General features: G+C 43.8%; 1 protein-coding gene across 2 annotated transcripts in view; it reads left to right on the top strand.

The window, feature by feature from the left end:
* Positions 1-248: 248 nt before the first annotated feature.
* Positions 249-24,529, top strand: part of LOC106582011 (interleukin-1 receptor accessory protein-like 1-B) — a 308,398-nt gene continuing 284,117 nt past the window's right edge. For both annotated transcript variants that reach the window (XM_014164644.3, XM_014164641.3), the window contains exon 1: positions 249-1,153. The gene's annotated coding sequence lies outside the window, so the exon portion shown is untranslated. The remainder of the gene's footprint in view (positions 1,154-24,529) is intronic.

Below are 24,529 nucleotides of genomic sequence, written 5' to 3'. Positions count from 1 at the left end.
TACAGTTTGGATAGCATCCATTTAATTTACTGGCCATGGAGCGAGAGAAAGGGATGTAGGCGCGCGCCAAACTCCTTTCTACTGCATTTGTGTGATGGCAAGCTGCCCTCTCTCCCATCCTGTTTCACGCGCACAGAGGTCTGGTGGTGGACAGAAGGAAGTAACTCACGCCTCTAGTAAAATAGTATCTCTCTCTCTCTCTCTCTCTCTCTCTCTCTCTCTCTCCGTCTCTCGATCTCACTCTCGATCTCACCGCAGGTGGATGGCACACCACGTGGCCCTCTTGCGCTATCGAGTGTAATTATAACACATTGGCTTTGGGCTTTAAAATTACAAGCCTGCCCACGGATTGTTTCATCTTCTTCTTAAAATAATTTACCCCTTCAAATCCGTGAGTAGGCCTTTTGTTAAGACAGAATGCAGGTGTTACGGAGGTGCTTGTTGAACGGGAGGCACGTGGCGGAAAGAAGGCACTAGGACCGGGGAGAGTTCCCTCTCAGGAGCGCAGGCTATGAGCATCGCATCCACATGCGGGGCTGTGGAGGAAACCCCCCCATCGGATCTGGCAATACAGGATACTTGCGATTATAGCCATACATTTATTTTCCAGTCTTTAGTGTGGTGCGGTTTGGCGGAGTGCGCAGTCCTGCGTTTGGGATGGTTGGGCACACTCCGGAGAATTCCTGATCGAACCTCTTGGAGCAAAGCGAGCAGGCAGATTTAGGGGGGAGTTCAGTAGGCTACGCGCTTCCATTGCCCCCCGTTCGTTTTGTAAATGTCATATTTTTGGCCTTTTATTTTGTAGTTGGTCATAATAATTTCGTTTATTTTTTTTTTACTATAGAAACCCCCTTTTCTTCGATCTCTCAGTCTCTCACCTAAATGCACTTGTGTTTATTGAGTGAGCTTGGCACTTTTTCATCCATCTGAGAACAGAAACAAGATCCACATTTTTCTCTTTGGATTAAACTGCCGTTTAAACCGCCGCGGCTATCGTCTGAATGGGTGATCTGGTTGAAATCCAGTTCTTCAGTGGCACCCTGTCCCTCCATGGAAACATGTTCTCTCTGGCTGGTCCCCGTCGCTGTGATGTCCGAAGCTTTCTCCACTGACTGACGAACGCCAGTGGATCATTTTGTAAAGCGATTTGAAGGTAAGCCAATTCCCATTTGCTCTCTGTCTCTTGTCGCAGCCTATACCGCCCCTGGCAGTTTGATAAAGTTGGTTGGCCCTTAATTACAATGCTACTTTTTTGATTGCTGCAACACATTGATCGGGTCTGTCATTGAGTCTAGTTTCCGATGGACGGTGGAATTATATATGAAGTTGCAGCAGTTATTCTGATTCTGAAAGCATTTCAGTCAATCACAGTGTATGAGGCTTAATATCTATCCATATAGACGCGCACGGCCGGTCTGTGACGGTCGTGACTGTGACGGACCGGGGAATGGCTGTGTGAAGTTAAGCACCTGCCGCTGTTGCAGCACAGACTCTGTAATTAGCAGAACAAACAGACAGATATTCAGACAGACTGACTGTGGAACAGCTAACTGCTTTTTCTGGTGGCTAACGTGATTTCACGTTTGTTGTTTTCTTAGAAAAGCCATTATACAATGCATGCCATCGTGTATGTGATTGGTGTAGGTTGCTATGGTTTATAGAAGAAGAGCTACGGTGTGGGGATGTTAAAGGACCTATAGAGATCCACTGCAGTGCAGTCTCACATATTGGCCCGCCGGCTTAGGGAAGCTCAGCGAGAGGATTTAGATAAAGGTGTAAACGAAGCGGCAGCTTGTTCCCTGTAGGTAAACCATATGCTGAATCCTGGCTTTGGGTACTGTATACAAACGGGGCATGTTTCACACAAACAAGCTTTTGTTTGTGTGTTTGTTTCACAAGAGCAATAACAACTTTTTTTGTCAGTGGCATTTAGTCTCTCTCTCCTCTCTCTCTCTCTCTCTCTCTCTCTCTCTCTCTCTCTCTCTCTTTATCTCTGTGTGAGCTTGTGTCTGTTTCAGTGTGTGTACCCGCGCGTGCATGCTCAGTATTTCTGCGTGCGTGGGTGCGTGTAAACGTGTTTGCGCGTGTGTGTGTGTGGAGGGGGGGTGTGCCAGTCAGAGAGAGAGAGAGAGAGAGAGAGAGAGGGGACTACACCGTTGTTTCGCCGTTTACTGGCAATAAAAACGCATGGGCCAGGTTACTTACGCATTTTAATTGGATGGCAATATGCAGTTTACCGGGTGAATAGGCAATCAAGTATTAACATTTGATATTTTACTGAGGTGACGCGACGCATCCCACTGGGCACAGACGTCAATTCAACGTCCATTCCACGTTTGTTCAACGTAATTTCATTGAAATGACGTAGAAACCATGTTGATTCAACCAGTGTGTGCCCAGTGGGATGACACACAATGCCAAAGTTCCCGTTGGAGGTTAGTTCATGGCCGGTGTGGGGGTGATTCTGTGGTCGAGAATTTTTAAGATTGGGTGAGTTTTCTGATCTCTGCTGCTGAAAAAAAAGGCTATATGGTGGTTGTGTACAGCAGGCTTACACGAAGAGAAGTCTATGTACACACCGCTCTGTCGTTTCCCAACCTGCTTCCTACAGTGAGTCTCACCGTGGGTAATCGCAGTGTGGTTAAACTTGCCGCTGGGGAAAAACAGCGCAACCCCGGGGGGAACTGTGCGGACAGGAGACGTATGACGCAGGGATTCGGGTGGTTGATTGACGATGATCCTATTTCGGGAACTGCGTCTCAATTAGAATGAATAGTGAGCCTCATGACTGAATACCCAATGAATACACTGTAAAACCAAGTGTTTAGGATTTTAACACATAACTAAATACTTCTCTGAAACGTATTTTAAATGCATCAAGACATTTAGAATTTCAATGAAAAAGTGTCACAGTGTTTAGATGGTAAACACCAGAACATGTTAATTCGCTGTAACACTTTTTAAACACATGAACACGTTTATTCAGCATCACTGTAACAAAGTACTGTAAATGTACAGCAACACTTTAACAGTTAGCTACTGTAATTCTATATTACAGTTCAGTCAAAGATTTTTTTATAACTAAACCAAGATAGACCACAGCCTTTGTTTCAAATGCGTACAAATGAGTCATAGTGGGCAAAACAAGCATGAAGGTGGGCAGAACCAAGCACAAGCTAGCGATATTCTATTGGCGCGTTCTAGCATGCGTGCACATATTTCCATTAGGGAACGCCTACTCTGTAGAGTGCGCGTGTGCAATAACTCAATTTTCATTTGCAATCCTTCTAAAAAAACAATTTTAAAAAACTTTGGCAAAGAGTTAAGTGTACAAAACTTAGTCAACTCTATTCGCAACATATTCTAGTTTTGAGAACAGAAAAATTGTATTGAGATCAAATGTTCCACGATGAGAAAATGTGCAGAATGTCGGCCAAAATCCATCTTGTTACATCTTCTCCCACTGCCGGCAAATGGGCTTCCTCTCACTACCATATTTGGTAGTAAGTGGAAACGCCCAGCGGATGCTTCACATTTATACATCCGGTGAAATATCTGTCAAATTTTTCTGTCTGTGTTTCAGTACTGTAAAGAGCAATGCATTATGGGGGCTCAATAGCATTCTGCTACACTGCTATAAAATTACAGCAATTACTGTACAGTAAAGCACTGTATTCCCTGTTTTGCTGTATATTTACAGCAGCATATTGTGAGTTATGGTGCATTATGGGAAAAGGTTGTGGGCAGTGAAATAATCTCTGGCTCATTAACATATTTAGAGGTGTGCCTTGTAAGACATTATATTTGTTACACCCATTAGTGAGAATGCTGTACCCCTAAGAGTACAGTACCATACTGACTTGTATGCTACCAGTAATTTACTGTAAATCACTAACAGTGTATTTTTGGAATCTAAAAACCTTTTCTTGTGAATCTTCAGTCATTTACAGTAATTCAGTACCATCACTACAAAATACTGTACTGTAATTTTGGAGAGCCAAAAACCTTTTGTGGGTGCATGGTATTGTTGTGGCTCATTAACACATTTTGCTGCGTGCCTTGTTAGTGGCTATATTTGTTGCACCTGTTACTGAAAATGCTCTACCAATTTAACTGATATGTGGTAGTAGTGCCCAAGCAATTTAATGTAGATAGGGAACAGATCAGAGTGACAGCGGGTCTTAAACCTTTAATGGGTGAATATTAAGCCATGTCCTTTGAATGGGTTTTGGCCTGTACTCACTGCCAGTTTGGAAGCCTTTGTTTAGGCCTCTAGAAGTGCAATTTATATAAAACACCAAATATTCATAAATATACTGTAATATACAAATACCTACCTGCTTGCACTAATCCCATGTAATTACTGTAAAATACCGACGCAAATACATTAGCATATACTTAAAGTACAGTATTCTAATTTTACAGTATTGTAATGTATCATTGCTCAGAATTTTCCAGTAATTTACAAGATGCTGGTGGAAAGTTACTGTGAATATTACAGTAATGTACATTGCACTAGCCAGAGATGGGCAAAGATATATCCAAATGGTATCAATCAATCAAATTTATTTATAAGCCCTTTTTACAACAGCGATGTCACAAAGTGCTGTACAGAAGAAACCTAGCCTAAAACCCCAAACAGCAAGCAATGCAGATGTACAAATACAGGATAGTTTGAAGACCAATGTATCCTTAAAAACCTCTCTGGGGTATGTGGGACGCTTGTGTCCCACCTGCGGGACTCACTATTCAACAGCCAGTGAAATAGCAGGGCGGCAAATTCAAAACAACAAAAATCTCATAATTCAAATTTCTCAAACATACAACTATTATATCTTATTTTAAAGATACACTTCTCATTAATCCAACCACATTGTCCGATTTCAAAAAGGCTTTACGGCGAAAGCATAACATTAGATTATGTTAGGACAGCGCCTAAACAAGAAAAACCACACAGCCATTTTCCAAGCAAGAAGAGGCTTCACAAAAACCAGAAATACAGCTAAAATGAATCACTAACCTTTGATGATCTTCAGCAGATGGCACTCATAGGACTTCATTTTACACAATACATGTATGTTTTGTTCGATAAAGTTAATCTTTATGTCCAAATACCTCCATTTTGTTCACGTGTTAGGTTCACTATTCCAAATGTAAGGCACGCACTTACTAAGTCCAGGCGAAAAGTCCAAAAAGTTATACTACAGTTTGTAGAAACATGTCAAACGATGTATAGAATCAATCTTTAGGATGCTTTTATCATAAATCTTCCATAATATTCCAACCGGACGATTCCTTTGTCTTCAAAAAAGAAAAGGAACACAGCTAACTCCCACTTGAGTGCGCGCCACTGAGCTCATGTCATTTTCTCACTCATCTACTTCCAGGAGCTCTTATTCTCTCCCCAGTCACAGTAGAAGCATGAAACAACGTTCTAAAGACTGTTGACATCTAGTGGAAGCCTTAGGAAGTGCAAAATTAACCCTAAGTCACTGTATACTGTATAGGCAGTCACTTGAAAAACTACAACCTCAGATTTCCACACTTCCTGGTTGGATTTTTCTCAGGTTTTTGCCTGCCGTATGAGTTCTGTTATACTCACAGACATCATTCAAACAGTTTTAGAAACTTCAGAGTGTTTTCTATCCAAATTTACTAATAATATGCATATCCTACCTTCTGAGCCTGAGTAGCAGGCAGTTTACTACGGGCACGCCTTTCATCCGGACATCAAAATACTGCCCCTACCCTAGAGAAGTTAACTACAACAACATTCCCAGTAACGGTTATAGATAAGTTTGACTTACTATGACACGCTGATTATTGCTGACCACCAGATGTTACTAATTTGCATTGTGAACAGATAACAAACCATTTTTTGGCACAATTTGGTGAAATTGCCAAAGCCTTGGTTTCCCATCACTAATCATAGGTCACATTAGACCTGCAAGTCACAATACTGTGGTTTATAAAGTGATTAGTAATTTCTATCAGAAACCAGCCAGAGAGAGGATAGCCAAGAACATGAATATTTTATCATCCACAACCTACACTCAGAATGACTGCTACAGTAACTAACTTAACAAGAAAGACTACCTAAACCATCTAAACTGGAACAACCATCTCAGTAACGGGGTCAATAAGGCCAACCCCTTACAGGTTGGATTAGTTTAGAAAATTGTCAGTTATTTATATTTTTGAAGTATAAGATCAATGAACCAATGAGAAAAGATAGATATTAAAACAAACTATTTAAAAAAATCATCCTGCAACAAAGCATGCTGGGAAATGTGATAATGAGGCCCCTCCCACATCTTGTTCATTCTGTTAAGTCGAGTGACAACAACACCACGCGATTGAAAAGGTTTCTTGATTCAAATGTCCTGTTCAGTTGTGCAGAAATGTAGGCAAGGCAGACCCAGCACCAGGATAAAGTTACTAAAGGGCAGTTGGAATCGGTGAGGGGCACAATTTTGGGGGTTCTTGCATTGGAATTATATTGAATTCTGCTTATAACACAATAAACATAAAGTTCAAATGCCGAGACTCCAAGACCATCGATTATGTGCTTTTGAAGTGACAGGTTGTCACGAAATCTCCGCTGCACTATATCAGCACAATGGACAGCGCCCTACACCCTAAAGCAAGGCCGTATTGGTAATGAATTTAGGCTACAAGATAGATAGGGTAATTCACCCATTAGAAACAGTTTGTTAATGCAGCCATACACACAGCTGTCTTACCAAACTAAATGCTGAAAGTAGTAGCTTAGTCATTCATGCATGCAAACAGAAATATTGAATAGTAGTTTGGCTTATCATACTGACACAACTGCGAACGCGAATGAATGAATGCAAACGGAACAAAACAGAGGTATCAAGTAGGCCTAGTAGACTAAATATCAGATCGCCATGACACAATCTATATTTAGGCTAGTTACATTAAAAGTTAACAAACGCAGTAAACAAAAGGCGAATGGAGATCCAAATAACCAAAACGTAGCCTACTACAGTGAGATGCAGCTGTGCACAGCTGTCTTTCCAAACAAATAGGCATATAGGCCCGCTTCAAACATGGAAAACCATGCTGCTGATGAGTATAGCAACACATTGTGATATTTTACAATACACTTCTGTGGATCAAGTTCAATCGACGTAATCAATGAAGCAATTCCAGCCTACCATAATCACGTTTCCAATAGGTACAGTTCCATTAACAACCACGAAAACCAATAGCCTACCAAGAAAACCATAATAGAATGTATCTATTTCTATGATGAAACATACTGATATGTACCTATACCCAGGGGCGTCATTTGGGTTCTTGCATTGGAATTATATTGAATTCTGCAGTAACCGAGTATTCCAGACACTCTCTTCCTATGAACCAGTTGCTATTAAATGAATGTTTTTGGACAGCAAATCCACAGCTAGGGTAGGATTCTAGGCTAACCTGGGCTGGCTGCTCTGTTCCAAGATCGCCAGGAACAGTTGGAGGACTAGGGGCCTGTGGAGCCATTATCCTGGTGGCGCTTGAGCAAGGGTGGGTAGGCTCCTCATGTGGAGCTAGCTGGAGCTCTGCAGCATCATCGCTGCTGGGCTTGGCGATGGCCTCGGTTGTTTGATGCTGCTGCTACTGCTCATCGCTCTCCTTCTCCTTTTGGCTTTGCTTCGGTACTTTGGCGAAGCCATTTTCTGATATCCATCGTGGTAGTGGCAGATTAGCTGGTTCGAGCGAGCTAATTAATCTAAGGTTGACACTAATGCTTTTTACAGCTAGTGAAGAAGCTAACTAAACTCTTTAGTGGTGGAGCGTTTGGCAGAGTTGAGTGAAGCAGCTTCAATGGTAAACTTGACCCCACCCTTTTAAAATCAAATATTACAGGCGGTAGCTCATCACGTTATTCACTTAGCCTACAGCAGATGTGAAGCGTTTTCCCCCGCTTTTATAGAAACACAAAGGAATCATACATAACCACTCCAGTGGCTTTCCATAGCCTCCCTACACACACCGCGGCACACTCTGTCCACTGTGCTGACATACAGATTTTGCGCCAACTTGTCTCTCAATCATTTGAATGTTTTTTTTTTTATATATAGGGACATAAAAGTAAAACTATGTGGGCACAAGTTTCAACTGAGGGGGCTAGCCCCTTTTTGCACCTTCGTGGAGCCAGGCCCAAGGTAAAGTGTCAGACATTTCTAACACTGATCTGAATAAAAAGGAAAATCACATCAGTTTCTATTAACTAAATGCACTCTAAAACGGGATGATAGGAAAGTAAACAATTGTGTTAAAAATCTGAACACTTAGGAGATGTTCTCTTGCTGGAAACTGACTATCATGTATAATCTTCATTCTAAATGCCTGTGTTTAAGACGAGGACACTTATTGGCAAATCTAAATGCCTTATTTTTAAGTTTAAAACACTGACATTTTGGTTATAAACGTGTCACATGTTTCATGGTTTTACAGTGTAGGCTACCGAGCCTCGCCATGCCCAACACTCCTCAGAGGCAAACCCCAGGAGGTATCACTGTATTCATGTTTGTTTTGATGTTATTTTGGTTGGTTCATGTTGCGAGAGCGCTCTTTCAGGAGGAGTGCAGTGAATAAAATGAACATGATATATCATGTGGTGAGGACTTTAAACACAACATAATCAGTATTACAAGAAAGGGTTCAGCATGTTAGAACTCTAAATGTACTCAAGTATAGCCTAGGCTACATCTTACTTTTCCAATAATATTTAGGATGTGCTCAGACTGCCAGTCGTGATGAATCCCATTATGAAAAAGCCAGAGAATGTTAAGAAGATCAGACAGTGCTTCTAGTGAGTATGGTGGCCAGCCATACCCACCCGTTCATCTTAATGTGCCAGAGGCGCTCTCTCTCTCTCTCTCGCTCTCTCTCTCTCTCTATTGCCTGTGCATGAATATTCATAATGCAGTAATATAGCTTCATCGAATTCCAAGGTGCAAATGCTGTGTAGTTTCTCAGTGGCTTGCGTTGCCGTAGCGTGGTGCTGAGTGATACAGCAGGTAACAACAGGTCACACAACATTGCACCAATGGAAAGACTGACTCAGCCAATCATGAATTGCAGAGCTAAGACGTACACCACACGTGTCACTTTCTGTGGTGTGGCTTACAGCAGGCATAATAATATCTGTAAAGTATATGGAGGTTTTTTCAAAATGAATACTTGCCAACTTAGACAATATAAATTATTATTGAAGTAATATCAGGATAAACCTGTGTCTGTTATTCCATAGGCCTACACTTCGTGTAGCAACTCCCCTCTCCTGTAGACCAAGGTGAGCCAATGCACATTTCCTCCAGCCTACCGCCAGCGTCCTAATGAAGCGCCATCTCTCCCGTGGGGCCAAATACAGCACTCCCCGTAGGTTTTCCTGTTCATTCATTTTCCAACATCCCCTTCCCTGCATTAGCGTTTGATTGCTTTATACGGCTGCCTTTCTGTGTGTACTGGGGGCTGTTAAAAGCCATTAATCGGTTATCATGAAGTGGTCCTGTAGCATTTAAACACCCAGGTATTGCATTACAGTGAGGACGAGCAGACCTCTCTATGGAGTAGATATACATAACACCAGGAAAGCCAAGTGCCTCAACGGAGAGGAGTACAGCACTTCTCGGACATTTTGTCAACCGCTCCATTTTTCTGTTACTCGCGATGTCAGAGTGTGTATGTGTGTGTGTGTGTGTGTGTGTGTGTGTGTGTGTGTGTGTGTGTGTGTTTGAGGGAACACCAGGGGATTCGCAAAAGGGTCCGCGAGCGTGCTCCTTTTGAGAAATTTTCCCGCATCACTAACCCCCTGAGAAAACATGGCATGGTTTCTAAACACTACATCATGAGAAAACTCTCCATGGAGAAATAAGCCAAGGTACGTCTGCATGTAGGCCTTGAATTGAATGAATGATCTGCATTTTCCGTTGATTGAATCAGGCCACCCCGCTGACTCGTTGCTTCCTGGGGACCACTTTGAGATGGTGAAATGTATCAGTAACTCGGTGTGTCCGGAAAAGCAGTGCTGCAGGTTTAAAAGCAGGCAGGAACAGGGCTCGGTAACAAGGGGAACACGCTCAGGGAAAGGCCTGGTTAGACTACAGAGCAGATTGGTGTTAATGTCTATCTGTCTGTTCACTGTTCCTGCCCCCAGGCCGCACCACGCCTGCTAAAGCCACACAGATGGTCAACATGTTCCAAGGCATTGTTTAACCCTTTAGCTACCTAAAAGCATCAACATCCAGTTTTACCTCAACCATTGACGCCTAGCTCGAAAGAGAGGAAAACTTCTCAGGAGCCTCGTTCTCTCTTCACTGGAACTCGCACCGGGAGCACACTTTGATGACAGGGGCGGTTTCATCTTTTGATGTTGCTGTTGATGTTTTTGATGTGAGTGTTACGTTTGGCACGTTTTGATGCCATTGTTTTGATGGGTAGCATTTTCACGGGGCACCCGGGGACCCCTGTGAGGAGCTTGCCAGCTCTGCTCCTGCTGTGGAAGATTGATATTTGTAATTTAGGAGAAGCTGTCACGCAGCACTCACCAGACGGAAACTGCCAAGGAGGCGCTCAGTCGATTAAATGCGTTTTGTTTAGAAATAATTATTCTGATGTGAAGGAGATGCTGGGTGGTCATAGGAGGGCATGACGAGGACTATGTTTAAATCACACACACACACACACACACACACACACACACACACACACACACACACACACACACACACACACACACACACACACACACACACACACACACACACACACACAGAGGTGACTGTGGAGGGCGTGTTAGGGGTGATATTATGTCATCTGTCATGGCTCTATAATCTCTGATGAGCCCTCAGATCATCACAGTGGGGTTTTCTGCACAGATGGATGAAAGGTCAAAGCTGTGTGTGTGTGTGCGCGTGTGTGTGCGTTTGAGAAAGAGAGAGAGGACACAGCACCACCAAACCGTTCAAAACGTAACACACATCAAAAACATTGGTGAGAGAGATATATATTTAGAGAGAGAGAGAGAGACAAGGGCCTTCTATGCCATCAAAAGGAAGATAAAATTCGACATGCCTATAAGGATCTGGCGAAAAATACTTGAATCAGTTATAGAACCCATTGCCCTTTATGGTTGTGAGGTCTGGGGTCCGCTCACCAACCAAGAATTCACAAAATGGGACAAACACCAAATTGAGACTCTGCATGCAGAATTCTGCAAAATTATCCTCCGTGTACAACGTAAAACACCAAATAATGCATGCAGAGCAGAATTAGACCGATACCCGCTAAGTATCAAAATCCAGAAAAGAGCCGTTAAATTCTACAACCACCTAAAAGGAAGCGATTCCCAAACCTTCCATAACAAAGCCATCACCTACAGAGAGATGAACCTGGAGAAGAGTCCTCTAAACAAGCTGGTCCTGGGGCTCTGTTCACAAACACAAACAGACCCCACAGAGCCCCAGGACAGCAACACAATTAGACCCAACCAAATCATGAGAAAACAAAAAGATAATTACTTGACACATTGGAAAGAATTAACAAAAAAACTGAGCAAACTAGAATGCTATTTTGCCCTAAACAGAGAGTACACAGTGGCAGAATACCTGACCACTGTGACTGACCCAAACTTAAGGAAAGCTTTGACTATGTACATACTACAGTGAGCATACGTTTGCTATTGAGAAAGGCCGCCATAGGCAGACCTGGCTCTCAAGAGAAGTCAGGCTATGTGCACACTGCCCACAAAGTGAGGTGGAAACTGAGCTGCACTTCCTAACCTCCTGCCAAATGTATGACCATATTAGAGACACATATTTCCTTCAGATTACACAGATCCACAAAGAATTCGAAAACAAATCCAATTTTGATAAACTCTTATGGGTGAAATACCACAGTGTGCCATCACAGCAGAACGATGTGTGACCTGTTGCCACAAGAAAAGGGTGACCAGTGAAGAACAAACACCATTGTAAATACAACCCATATTTATGCTTATTTATTTTCCCTTGTGTACTTTAACTATTTTCACATCGTTACAACACTGTTTATAGCCATAATTTGATATTTGAAATGTATTTATTATTTTGGAACTTCTGTAAGTGTAATGTTTACTGTCAATTGTTATTGTTTATTTCATCAAATTGATCAGAAATACAGTGTAGACATTGTTAATGTTGTAAATGACTATTATAGCTGGAAACGGCAGATTTTTAATGGAATATCTACATAGGCGTACAGAGGCCCATTATCAGCAACCATCACTCCTGTGTTCCAATGGCACGTTGTGTTAGCTAATCCAAGTTTATCATTTTAAAAGGCTAATTGATCCTTAGAAAACCCTTTTGCAATTATGTTAGCACAGCTGAAACCTGTAGTGCTGATTAAAGAATCAATAAAACTGGCCTTCTTTAGACTAGTTGAGTATCTGGAGCATCAACATTTGTGGGTTCGATTACAGGCTCAGAATGGCTAGAAACAAAGAACTTTCTTCTGAAACTCGTCAGTCTATTCTTGTTCTGAGAAATGTAGGCTAGCATCCTTGAGTCGCCTCTTCACTGTTAACATTGAGACTGGTGTTTTGCGGGAACTATTTAACGAAGCTGCCAGTTGACGACTTGTGAGGCATCTGTTTCTCAAACTAGACACTCTAATGTACTTGTCCTCTTGCATAGTTGTGCACCGGGGCCTCCCACTCCTCTTTCAGTTTCTAGGCAATTTCTCGCATGTCTAGAAACTGAAGATCTTGTACAACGCTATGTACTACTCCCTTCACAGAACAGCGCAAACTGGCTCTAACTAGAATAGAAAGAGGAGTGGGAGGCCCCGGTGCACAACTATGCAAGAGGACAAGTACATTAGAGTGTCTAGTTTGAGAAACAGATGCCTCACAAGTCGTCAACTGGCAGCTTCATTAAATAGTTCCCGCGAAACACCAGTCTCAATGTTAACAGTGAAGAGGCGACTCAAGGATGCTGGCCTTCTAGAGAGAGAAAGAGAGAGAGAAGAAGGGCCCTCTTCCAATAACCTCTGGCAGTGTGTGTGTGTGTGTGTGTGGTGTGTGTGTGTGTGTGTGTGTGTGTGTGTGTGTGTGTGTGTGCCTTCACCCCACCCGCTATGGTCTCAGTATTGTCAATCATTGCACAATTGGTATTTACTTCCTCTGGAAGCCGTGCTTCAAATGACCATCTCCTCCTCATCATATTGATTGTCAATAAAAGTACAATAGGCCAGAAGGTGAGAACACTGTTTGATTGACTGGAGCAAGACAGATAAATCCTTGTTCACCTTGCAGATTGGGGCTCCGGCATGTAGTAACTGTAGTTAGGAGACTGAGAGTATACTTAAAACATGGAGGATCACAAATCCTTTTGAGGGTCTCCAATGGTGTCTCTTCAATTCAAGCTGACACCTCTGCCACATAATGATATATTGTTACATCATTTGTATGGTATTTTTCTGTCCTCCATCCTCCCCTCTTCTCTCGGCTCTTTGCTCTTTGCTCATTTCCCATTCCTCTTCCCCTCTTTCTCCCTCCCCTTCTCTTTTCTCTGTCAATCTTGCTCTCTCTCCCTGTATAGCTCTCTTCTCTCATCTCTTTGCCCTCTCTCCCCCAATCCTCCTCTCATTCCTTTGTGCTCTCTCCCCCAATCCTCCTCTCATCTCTTTGCCCTCTCTCTCCCAATCCTCCTCTCATTCCTTTGCTCTCTCTCCCCAATCCTCCTCTCATTCCTTTGCGCTCTTTCCCCCAATCCTCCTCTCATTCCTTTGCGCTCTTTCCCCCAATCCTCCTCTCATTCCTTTGTGCTCTCTCCCCCAATCCTCCTCTCATTCCTTTGCTCTCTCTCCCCAATCCTCCTCTCATTCCTTTGCGCCCTCTACCCCACTCCTCTTCTCTCATCTCTTTGCACTCTCTCCCCCACAGCTCCTCTCTCATCTCTCTTCTCTCTCCCTGGCTAGTTTCTCATCTCTCTCGCTCTCTCTCTCTATATCTCTCTCTTTCTCTCATTCTCTCTCTATCTCGCTCTCTCTGTCTGTATTTCCCACTCCTCCCCATCTCTCTCTCTAGCTCCTCAGATGTTCTGGTGTGAATACTGATGGCTGAGCCCAGCTCTACTGATACACCCCCCCCCCCCCCCCCCGATAACCCAGCTGACAATGTCACTCTCAGACACACAGAGGGAGACATCTCTCCTCCTGTATCCACCCTCCCACTCTCTCTCTCTGCTCCCACTTTCTACTTTCTCTTTAACACACACACACACATACACACACTCTCTATCTCTCTCTCTCTCTCTCTCTCTCTCTCAGATATCTCTCTCTCTCAAATGGCTTTATTGGCATGGAAAGGGTCACACACATACATTGCCAAAGAAAACATATAGACACATCAAATCAATGACAAATAATAATAAGAAAAATAATAATACTCAATGAGTAGTAACAATTAACAGGACACGACAGTAAAAAATGAATGAGGACAATAATAGATAGTGAGAAAGACACAGGTAGCAAAGCTATTGTTGTAGTTAGTCGTTCCACTGGCTGTCCCTACGGATGTGGCAGGAAGCTACATATTTTGCAGCTAATATAGCACAAAGGGGTTTCTCTGTCTCTGTCTCTGTGTGTGTGTGTGTGTGTGTGTGTGTGTGTGTGTGTGTGTGTGTGTGTGTGTGTGTGTGTGTGTGTGTGTGTGTGTGTGTGTGTGTGTGTGTGTGTGTGTGTGTGTGTGTGTGTGTGTGTGTGTGTGTGTGTGTGTGTGAGAGAGAGAGATAGTGTTGCTGACAGCTGTCAGCATATTAAACAAATCAAAGCCAGACCAGTCGAAGTCAGCCTCAAACCCAAACACATTCACTCCAGTGTTGTTTTTTTCACTAACCCACGGTCAGGTAGTAGAGGTTAAGGGTGAGAAGAGGGAATAAGGAAATTAAAGTTGGTACGGGTTAGAGGAGGACGAGGAGAGGGTTTAGGAGTCAATGAGTGGGTACAGCGGTGAGGAGGAGTCAGTAGGATGTGAGGAGAGGAGGTGAGGTAGAGAGAGAGAAGAGGAGATACTATGTAGATAGATAGGGGAGGACAAGAGATACTATGTAGATAGATAGGGGAGGACAAGAGATACTATGTAGATAGATAGGGGATGACAAGAGATACTATGTAGATAGATAGGGGAGGACAAGAGATACTATGTAGATAGATAGGGGATGAGAGAAGTTACTATGTAGATAGATAGGGGTTGAGAGAAGATACTATGTAGATAGATAGGGGTTGAGAGAAGATACTATGTAGATAGATAGGGGATGAGAGAAGATACTATGTAGATAGATAGGGGATGAGAGAAGATACTATGTAGATAGATAGGGGATGAGAGAAGATACTATGTAGATAGATAGGGGATGAGAGAAGATACTATGTAGATAGATAGGGGATGAGAGAAGATACTATGTAGATAGATAGGGGATGAAAGGGAATGGTGGTATTTGAGCTTGTTTTCATTTGCCAGTTTCATAGCAACACATAAAGGCCTTTTATTAGCTCTACTGGCTACAGCTCTCTCACACACACACACACACACACACACACACACACACACACACACACACACACACACACACACACACACACACACACACACACACACACACACACACACACACACACACACAGGGCTGATGCTAACGCTAAGAGAATGTCAAGTGCTTATCTGGCAGGAGGAGCGGTGGTTTCAACCCTCCCCGGAGCTCAGCTAAGTGAGGGTGACTGCTGCTCCTATCAGGGGAGAGAATGTGTCGACTTTATGTGTGTTATTTCTCCTATGATCACGTCTCTGCTCCAAAACAACCCGGCCCCTATCACATCTCCACTGTTATCCTCATTAGGTTTCTCTGCGCTGCGCCTGCCAGATGCCGCTAGCCTTGTCATAACACACAGACTCAACACCATACCAGTTGTAATGGAATCATTTCCCCAACTGTCACTATGGGTTGTTGATGGCTGGAATCTTTGACAATTTTAGGGACATCCTCTGACACCGCCTGGTATAGAGAGGTCCTAGTTGGCAGGGAGATCGGCCCCAGTGATGTACTTGGCCGTATGCACTACCCTCTGTTGCACCTTGCGGTTGGATGACAAGCAGTTGCCATACCAAGAGGTGATGCAGCCAGTCAAGATGCTCTCAATGGTGCAGCTGTAGAACTTTCTGAAGATCTCCTGAGGAGGAGAGGCGTTGTTGTGCCCTCTTCTCAACTGTGTTGGTGTGTTTGAACCATGATAGGTCCTTAGTGATGTGGACACTGAGGAACATGAAATTCTCGACCCGCTCCACTACAGCCGCATTGATGTGAATGGGGGCGTGCTCGGCCCTCACTTTCCTGTAGCCACAATCAGCTCCTTTGTCATGTCGAGGTTGAGGGAGGGGTTGTTGCCCTGGCACCATACTCATCGTCATCGGTAATCAGGCCTACCGCTGTTGTGTTGTCGGTAAACTTAAGGATGGTGTTGGAACCACGCAGTCGTGGGTGAACAGGGAGTACAGGTGGGGACTAAGCACATACCCCTGAGAGGCCCCCGTGTTGAGGGCCAGCATGGCAGATGTGTTTTTGCCTACCCTTACCACCTGGGGGCGGCCCGTCAGGAAGTCCAGGATCCAGTTGCAGACGGAGGTGTTTAGTCTCAGTGTCTTTCGCTTAGTGATGAGCTTTGTGGGCACTATGGTGTTGAACGCTGAGCTGTAGTCAATGAACAGCATTCCCACATAGGTGTTCCTTTTGTCCAGGTGGGAAAGGGCAGTGTGGAGTGCAATAGAGATTGCATCATCTGTGGATCTGTTGGAGTGGTATGTGAATTGGAGTGGGTCTAGGGTGTCTGGGATGATGGTGTTGATGTGAACCATGACCAGCCTTTCAAAGCATTTCATGGCTCACTGTTGTGATGTCATAAGACTACTGAACAGCCAATCAAATGGCTACCCTGACCATTTGCATTGACCCCCTTTTTATTTGCACTGACTCTCCTGCACACTCACTGGACTCTACCCACACACTCACACATACTACACCCCAACAGACACCCAAAGTCACACTACATACGCTCACACAAACTGAACACACACATGCATATTGTCGCCACACACACAAACTTACACATAGGCACACTTTCAGACACAATCCCGGTGGAGACAGTCCCAGGGGAGCTGTAGCTCAGTAGCTCAGTTGGAAGAGCATGGCCTTTGCTACAGCAGAATTGTGGGTTTGATTCCTCTTACCACCCTTATGTATGTGTGCATGACTGTAAGTCGCTTTGGATGAAACCGTCTGCTAAATGGCATATATATATACAAACACACGCACAAGGTATTATCGGTTGCATTTTCATCTCTTTCGATTTTCCTTGCCCTGAGCTGTCATCTTGTCAGTGAAAACTCCACTCAAATATGCAGCACTGCTCTACTAAAAAGAGCAGGGGAGATAGAGAGAGGGAGCTGTCTGACTCTCATCTCGAGCCATCGTTCCCTAAAGCGAAACTATGTGCTCCGTTGTTTTGTCAGCTGCAGTGGTCCGTGTCACGGGGAAATGAGTCCCCCAGGAGAGGGGGACCATCATAAACGATGCGCCTCTGTGCAACATGGGCCTCTGATGTGGGGTGGCAGAGAGTCTTCCTGGATGCTGGCCTGTCTCAGTGCAATATTATTAAGAGAAGGCACTTGGCTGTTAGTTGATGGCTGCCTCATCAGAGTGTGTTTTATGGTTGGTGAACAGTAGTGTGTGTACAGTGCATCAATACACCTCAGTGACAGGCGTCATGTCATGTAGGGCTGCAGGTAGCCTAGTGGTTAGAGCGTTGGACTAGTAACCGAAAGGTTGCAAGATCGAATCCCTGAGCTGACAAGGTACAAATCTGTCGTTCTGCCCCCGAACAAGGCAGTTAACCCACTGTTCCTAGACTGTCATTGAAAATAAGAATTTGTTCTTAACTGACTTGCCTAGTTAAATAAAGGTAAAAAGAATATGTGGATTTCTTCTTCGATTTGGAACATCTGCCAGTAGTGCATCTTTATGGAGACCTTTGAACCATATTGTGTCTGTGTGTGCTTGTGTAACCCCATAATGTAGCTAGGTGAGATTTGAGTGCTTTTTTGGCACTAGTATCTATTTATTTGTGTTTGTGTGTAGATGTGATATTTGTGAATGGGAATCTCTCCAAGTGCATATGGAACGTTCAGTGATTGTGTCTCTCTTGTGTTCTGCTCTACCACACAGGTCGAGTCAGCGTGCCTGCATCATGTGGTGTGTGTGTCTGTTTGTGTGTGTGTGTGTGTGTGTGTGTGTGTGTGCATGCAATGCATGTGTCTATGTGCCCTCCTCAAACACAGGCCCAGCCCTGTTCTTGGCTCTGGCAATGTTCTGGCTGTCTTCCTATCCCTGCAGCTCCCCCATCCATCCCTCTCTCTTTTCCATCCCTTTCCTATCCCTCCAGCCCCCTTCCCTCCCTCCATCCTCCTGCTCTTCTCCCAACCCTACCTGTATTCCGATACCTTGGAAGAGATGTGACCTACTTTTTGTGTGTATTTACTGACATGTACTGACTGTGTAACTGATAGATGCGCACACACACACACACACACACACACACACACACACACACACACACACACACACACACACACACACTAAATGTTTTTACATGTAAATTGTAAAGGTTTTGGTCTGTAAATTGTAAAGTATTTTGTGTGTAATGTCTTTTTCGTTACGTGTCAGACCCCAGTAAGACTAGCTGTTGCCACTGGCGTCAGTTAATGGGGATCCTAATGCAATCGAATAAATGAAAAGAGAAAGGTGGCTCATTCTGCAGACTCAGTGTGAGAGGCAGTTTTGTTCTCATTCCTGTGTATCTTTAAATGTGTTGTTGTTTTGTCTGAGCATGAGGGTAGGCCTACTGTACACCTTCTGAAAAACGAGGATAACCATCTTCAGTAGTCCCGCTCTGTCCCTTCGCCTCTCCAGCCTGCTACGGAGAAACCATCCCATCTCACCCTTAATACTGTTTCTGTGAACCTAAAGCCTGTAATAAGATCCCATCTGAGAGGTCTGCTCCCCACCTGGGGCTATTCTTCTCTCTGAGACCCAGGGCAGAGATAATGTACTGTAGACAAGAGAAAGACATGCTGGAATACAATCAATGTTCCCCAGGATTGTGTGCGTGTGGTTGTGTGTATTAGGGGAGATACTTTGTGTAGCTTTGTTTTGGGCTTCACTATGGCTGTGGAGGGCAGCAGTAGGGGGCTATAAGGGGGTAGGTACTGTAGATATGAAGGTGGGGAATGGAGAGCTACAGAGCTGGAGCTTGATTGGTCTGGGGATTTAGTTGAATTGGCATTGGTTTCAGACAAACAAGAGGGGTTGGAGGAGTAAGAGTCTCAGGAGCACAGACAGATGGATAGAGGGTTACTGGGATTAGGGGGATACTGGGGGAGGGATGGAGGGATGGAGGTATGGGGAGATATGTAGTGGGACATTGGGGAGAGAAGAGCGATGGAGAGAGAGAGCTAACGAGGATAAGCCATGTTAAATTAAACCTCTCTCCTTTCCTCCCTCCCTCCCCAGTGACTACTGTATGTTCTATCTTTGGACCCTCCCATTCAATAAGGCTCTTTATTTGTGTGTGTGTGTTTGTGCCTGCGTGCGTTCATGTGTGTCTGTGTTTCTGGAATCTGAGAAGTGGGCGGGGTGAGCATATGGGCAGTGAGAGTTCTCATTGGTTAGTTAAAAGATGAAACAGCATGACTTCTCTGGTTGGCCAGTTATTGTTCCAGAACACAAACGCGTTGTTCTGAGTGGTCAGAGGTTCTTTAAAAGCCTTAAAAGCTTTGCTCTGCTCTGACTGGACAGAGAGAATTCTGCAACCAACACTTTCTCTGGTCTCTTTTTGGGCAGCTGGAGAGAATACTTTTGTATAGAACCATACTTTAACAATATTGGCAGTGACCTTGCTCTGGTAAGTGTGTACATGCTGTGTGTGTTTGTGTTGATGCCTGTGTGCTCATAACTTAAAATATGTTGCCTGATATGCATAACCATGGTACCTACAGATGTAGGATCTTAATTCAACCTATAATGTCAGAGTGAAAAAGTCCTGCAGCAACAGGATTTTAACGTTTAGTCCATTATATTGCTTGATCGGTGGTTAGGCTATTAGCTGGCCAAAAGTAGGCTACAAGAAGTTCAATACTGTTAGTATGTGTGTTAGTGCGGGTTTTCAGTGAATTTATGTAAATCACAAAGCTCATCTGCAATTCCTGCAGGAAAAGTCTCAGCAACAAAAGAGACAACAAAATTAAGCACCTATATCTGTATTGAAATAGAAGATGGGGGAAATGCTGAGAAGATGGTGAAATGGTCAAAACAAGAAAGAACAAGAATAAGACAGATGAATCTCCTATCACCATCTCCTATACCCCCACCTCGACCTACCCTCTCCAGTCTGCTCCAGCCCTGCCGTTATCTGCCAGGCTGCCCTCAGTCAAGCGGAGAATGGCTTTTTAAACAGGCAGGACTCTGGGGACCTGAGCAGACGGCTATTATTGGCCTCATTTAGGACCCATCGTCGGGACGATGGCTCTTCCAGATAGGGACTGGTATTGCCACGGATACCAGCACATCCCCGCTAAGAAATACTAAGCCTAGCATTGCTCTTTATTTCAGGGACGTGTGTGGGCTTTTTGTTCTTGGTAGTATAGGCTCACAACTGCAGTACACACACAGATCCTCTTTGACAGTTTTTTGGATGGTTGACGACCAAGCTTAAACTTCTCTCTCTCTTTCTCTCTCTCTCTAGCTCTCGCTCTCTTTCTTTCTCTCGCTCTCTCTTTGAGGGATTATAATGTTTAGCAGGGTTGTGTGTGTGTGTGTGTGTGTGTGTGTGTGTGTGTGTGTGTGTGTGTGTGTGTGTGTGTGTGTGTGTGTGTGTGTGTGTGTGTGTGTGTTGTGGGCTGTGGTTGATCTTATGGCTTCATGGAGTCATATTATTTAGATGAGGATTACAGTGGTGATGAGACAGTAAGCAGAGCAGGGTGAACTGACATGACATCCTACCAATACCCACCAATGTGGGAGACCAGTTCTGAAGACAATAGGGATTGGAACAGGATCACCCCACACACACACACACACACACACACACACACACACACACACACACACACACACACCACACACACACACACACACACTACTGAATATGAAGGCTCTTCCCATGTTAGTCCTGACTAATGCTGGGTTATATCAGTGTGGTGCTGGACATGATAAGTGACACATAAATGTCCTGTGATTGAACATGCATCTCCTCAGATTGAAGCACTTTGCCTCTGACTGTGAGACAATGAATACCCTGGGGCTTAATTCACTGTGACTGTGGCTTCGCCTTCTGCTCACCGAGAGATGCATAGAAGCATTCTTTAGCAGTTGTGCTCGAAAAGGGCAACAGTAGGGCAATAGTTGTTCAGTATGAAAAAGTAGCCTCAGTGAGCTTCAATGATTCATTTGTTTGGGAACACAGGGTGTTGTGGTTGCCCTGTGTGGGAGGTTGTGTTCTAATGGTTGAGGTAGGACATGGTCACTGCTTCTTATTTATCAGTTTTAATATTGCAGATATATTCTAGGTTCTATCAATTAAATTGTTTGCATCCTTTCTAATTCCATACCCTTCTGTCCCTACATTAATTTGCGCAAACTAACGGACAACAGTACTTCTACTGCTACTTAAAGCTATTTCGCTCACATCTACGGTACCTGTAGTGAAATAATTATACATATATTCCTCATTTATTCTTTCTTCAACAGCTGGATTTTCACCCACAGCGGCCAATCCACCATTCATTCTGATCTTAACTCACAACTCTCCGAAGTCCACAGATTAAGACATCTTTCCCAGTATAATGCCATTTTGCTATTTCCTTTTGCAATACATCCCTCCATTTTACTATGCTGTCTTACGAGGGTCTTCTTGATCCTCCCTATTTGTAACATTTCTACCGATATACTTTACCCAAGAGTGGTAATGATATTTCCCCTTTACTGAAGTCACTGCTTCTTTACACAAGACCACATTGACCGTAACCATGAGAGCAGGGTTACACTTAGTCATTCTCAGGCACCAGACAATGAACACAGACAACTGGAGAACCCTGTCTGTGTATGGGTGTGTGTGTGTGTGTGTGTTTGAGTGTGTGTGTTTTGGGCGGGTAAGGAGGGGGTTGGCTGTGAATCTCTGGGTAATTAATCACAGTCAGTAGGGAAGTTGTATGGTGGGAATTAAACGTGGCATCCCTTCCTCACCTCACTGCCCCGGCCCTCGTTAACCCTGACCACCTGCGGTCCCCCTCTGGATATTAACCAGGACCACCCATGGTCAACCACGGTCAGGACCACTAGCCTCGTCGCCCCTGTGGTCTTTATACAGCTTTATACATCAGCGTCCCCATCAGCGAGGCACGACGCACTGGAATAACACACATACTAGGAAGCCTACACTCACACCAGACACACAAGTACAGTCAGCGTTTGTGTTTTTGAAAGGGAGAGAGAGATGCTTGTGTTAGTAGTAAATAATGCAGACATTTCTGCGTTAGTCCATCACTCCCCCCTTCTCTCGCTCTCTTTCTCTCTCTCTTAGGTATGGAAGATGCATTAGTAGACACAGGCAGTGTGAACATGTGTGTGAGCAGCATAGGTTACTCTGTATGAATGTTTTTGTTTTACCGTATGAATAATGGAGTGTTTCATATGAGGGGGGTTGGTAGACACTCGTGTGTGTGTGTGTATATACAAACTCAAACACACACAAACACACAGACACACACGCGCACAAACACACACACACACATATATACACAAACACAAACGCACACTGTCAGACTATTGTTTTACATGGTTTAAGCATTGATGAAAGGTGTTTTTCCAGTTTGTAAGTCCACAACCATGTGTCACGGATCCCTCCGGAACTTTCATTACGCACACCTGGCCCCTATTCCCACTATTTGTATTTGTATATATGTGCCCTTTGGTTTCCATTGAGCGGTCGATTATTGTTACTATGTCTGTTGGTGCGCGTGAGTACCTGTGCTGTGGGTTTTGGGATTGCGCAGATGATTACAGGTCTCGTCTTGTGTGTTAATCATTGTGCGTGTGTGTTATTTATTCAAGGTACTCCTCGCTCTTTTTTGTTTGGGTTTCTACCCTGTGTGTTGTATACGTGTTTGTTTGGTCTTTGTCCCCGTGCCTTTACTCAGCACGCCGTAATTTGGGTAAAATAAAAAAAAACTATTATGCATTCCTGCGCCTGTCTCCCGACCCTTCATACCGACGTGACACCATGTGAATATTAAAAATGAATTATCCATGCAATATTTAAACATGAAGCTATAGAACAGGTCACAGATGAGACAGAGAGTTGATCATTCAAAGGGGTATTGCAACCTAATCGCCTGTAGAACAATTCTGCTCAATAAGTGTGTGTGTATGAGTGTGTGTTGCATGTCTGTCTATCTGCTTCACTTTTCAAAATAGACCATTTTTACCGGTCTCCCTCTCCATCTCCTTCTCTTCTTACAGTAAATGCTCAGAGTAGATTGTATTTTACCTCAGAGCGGAGAGCATGCCGTCTTTAAATTGGATTAAATACTTAAATCACACAATCAATCATCCACAGCGTACTGTGCCAAGATGTCTGAGTGTGTTTCCTCATCTGTCTTAAAGATAGCATAGCGGACTAGCCTACTATACAGATAGCAGGCCTGTTGGACTAGCCTACATCCTGGTCAGATAGCGTAGCGGTTAAGAGTGTTTGGCCTGTAACCAAAAGGTTGCTGGTTAGAATCCCTGAGCCGACTAGGTGTTAAATCCATCGATGTGCCCTTGAGCAAGGCACTTAACCCCAGTTTCTCTGGACAAGTGTGCTTGCTAAAATGTAGATTGTATACCTGTTAGACTAGCCTACACATTAGGGCTGTCCCCAACTAAAAAAAATATTGGTTGACTGAGAGTAGTCTGTTCTTTCGATTGGTTGAAGTTTTCAAACGTGTATTTTTCCATATACTGTATAGACACACCCTATGCTTGAATAAAATCAACTATATGTAAGCTACTTAGCTTGTCTGATGCTTTAAGCACTGCGATTACAAATTAAGACACACAAATTACTAAAGAGGGAGCCAGCGATCAATATTTTATTTCAAAATGGCGCCGACAGATATGGCAGCTATATTCTATCTAAATGAAAATGATACGAATCTAAAAAGCAAATTACATTGCCGTTGCCAATATGTAAAAATAGCCTACATAAACCAACAAATAAAAACATTGCAGCCTGCAGGTAGAAAATATCCTGATTTAAAAATAAATATCCTATAAATCACATTGGCTAAGCATGGCCTGTCTGCAAGGAACTTGAAACATTCTATCAACAATTAACTTGGTCCAGCTCAATCCTGCTAGCAAACTTGACCTCAGAGTTT

Source organism: Salmo salar, chromosome 21 (assembly GCF_965601325.2).
Source record: "Salmo salar chromosome 21, fSalSal1, whole genome shotgun sequence".
Classification (NCBI taxonomy): Eukaryota; Metazoa; Chordata; class Actinopteri; order Salmoniformes; family Salmonidae; genus Salmo; species Salmo salar.
Note: the sequence above shows the minus strand (reverse complement) of the source record. Positions and strands in the feature narration are given on the sequence as shown.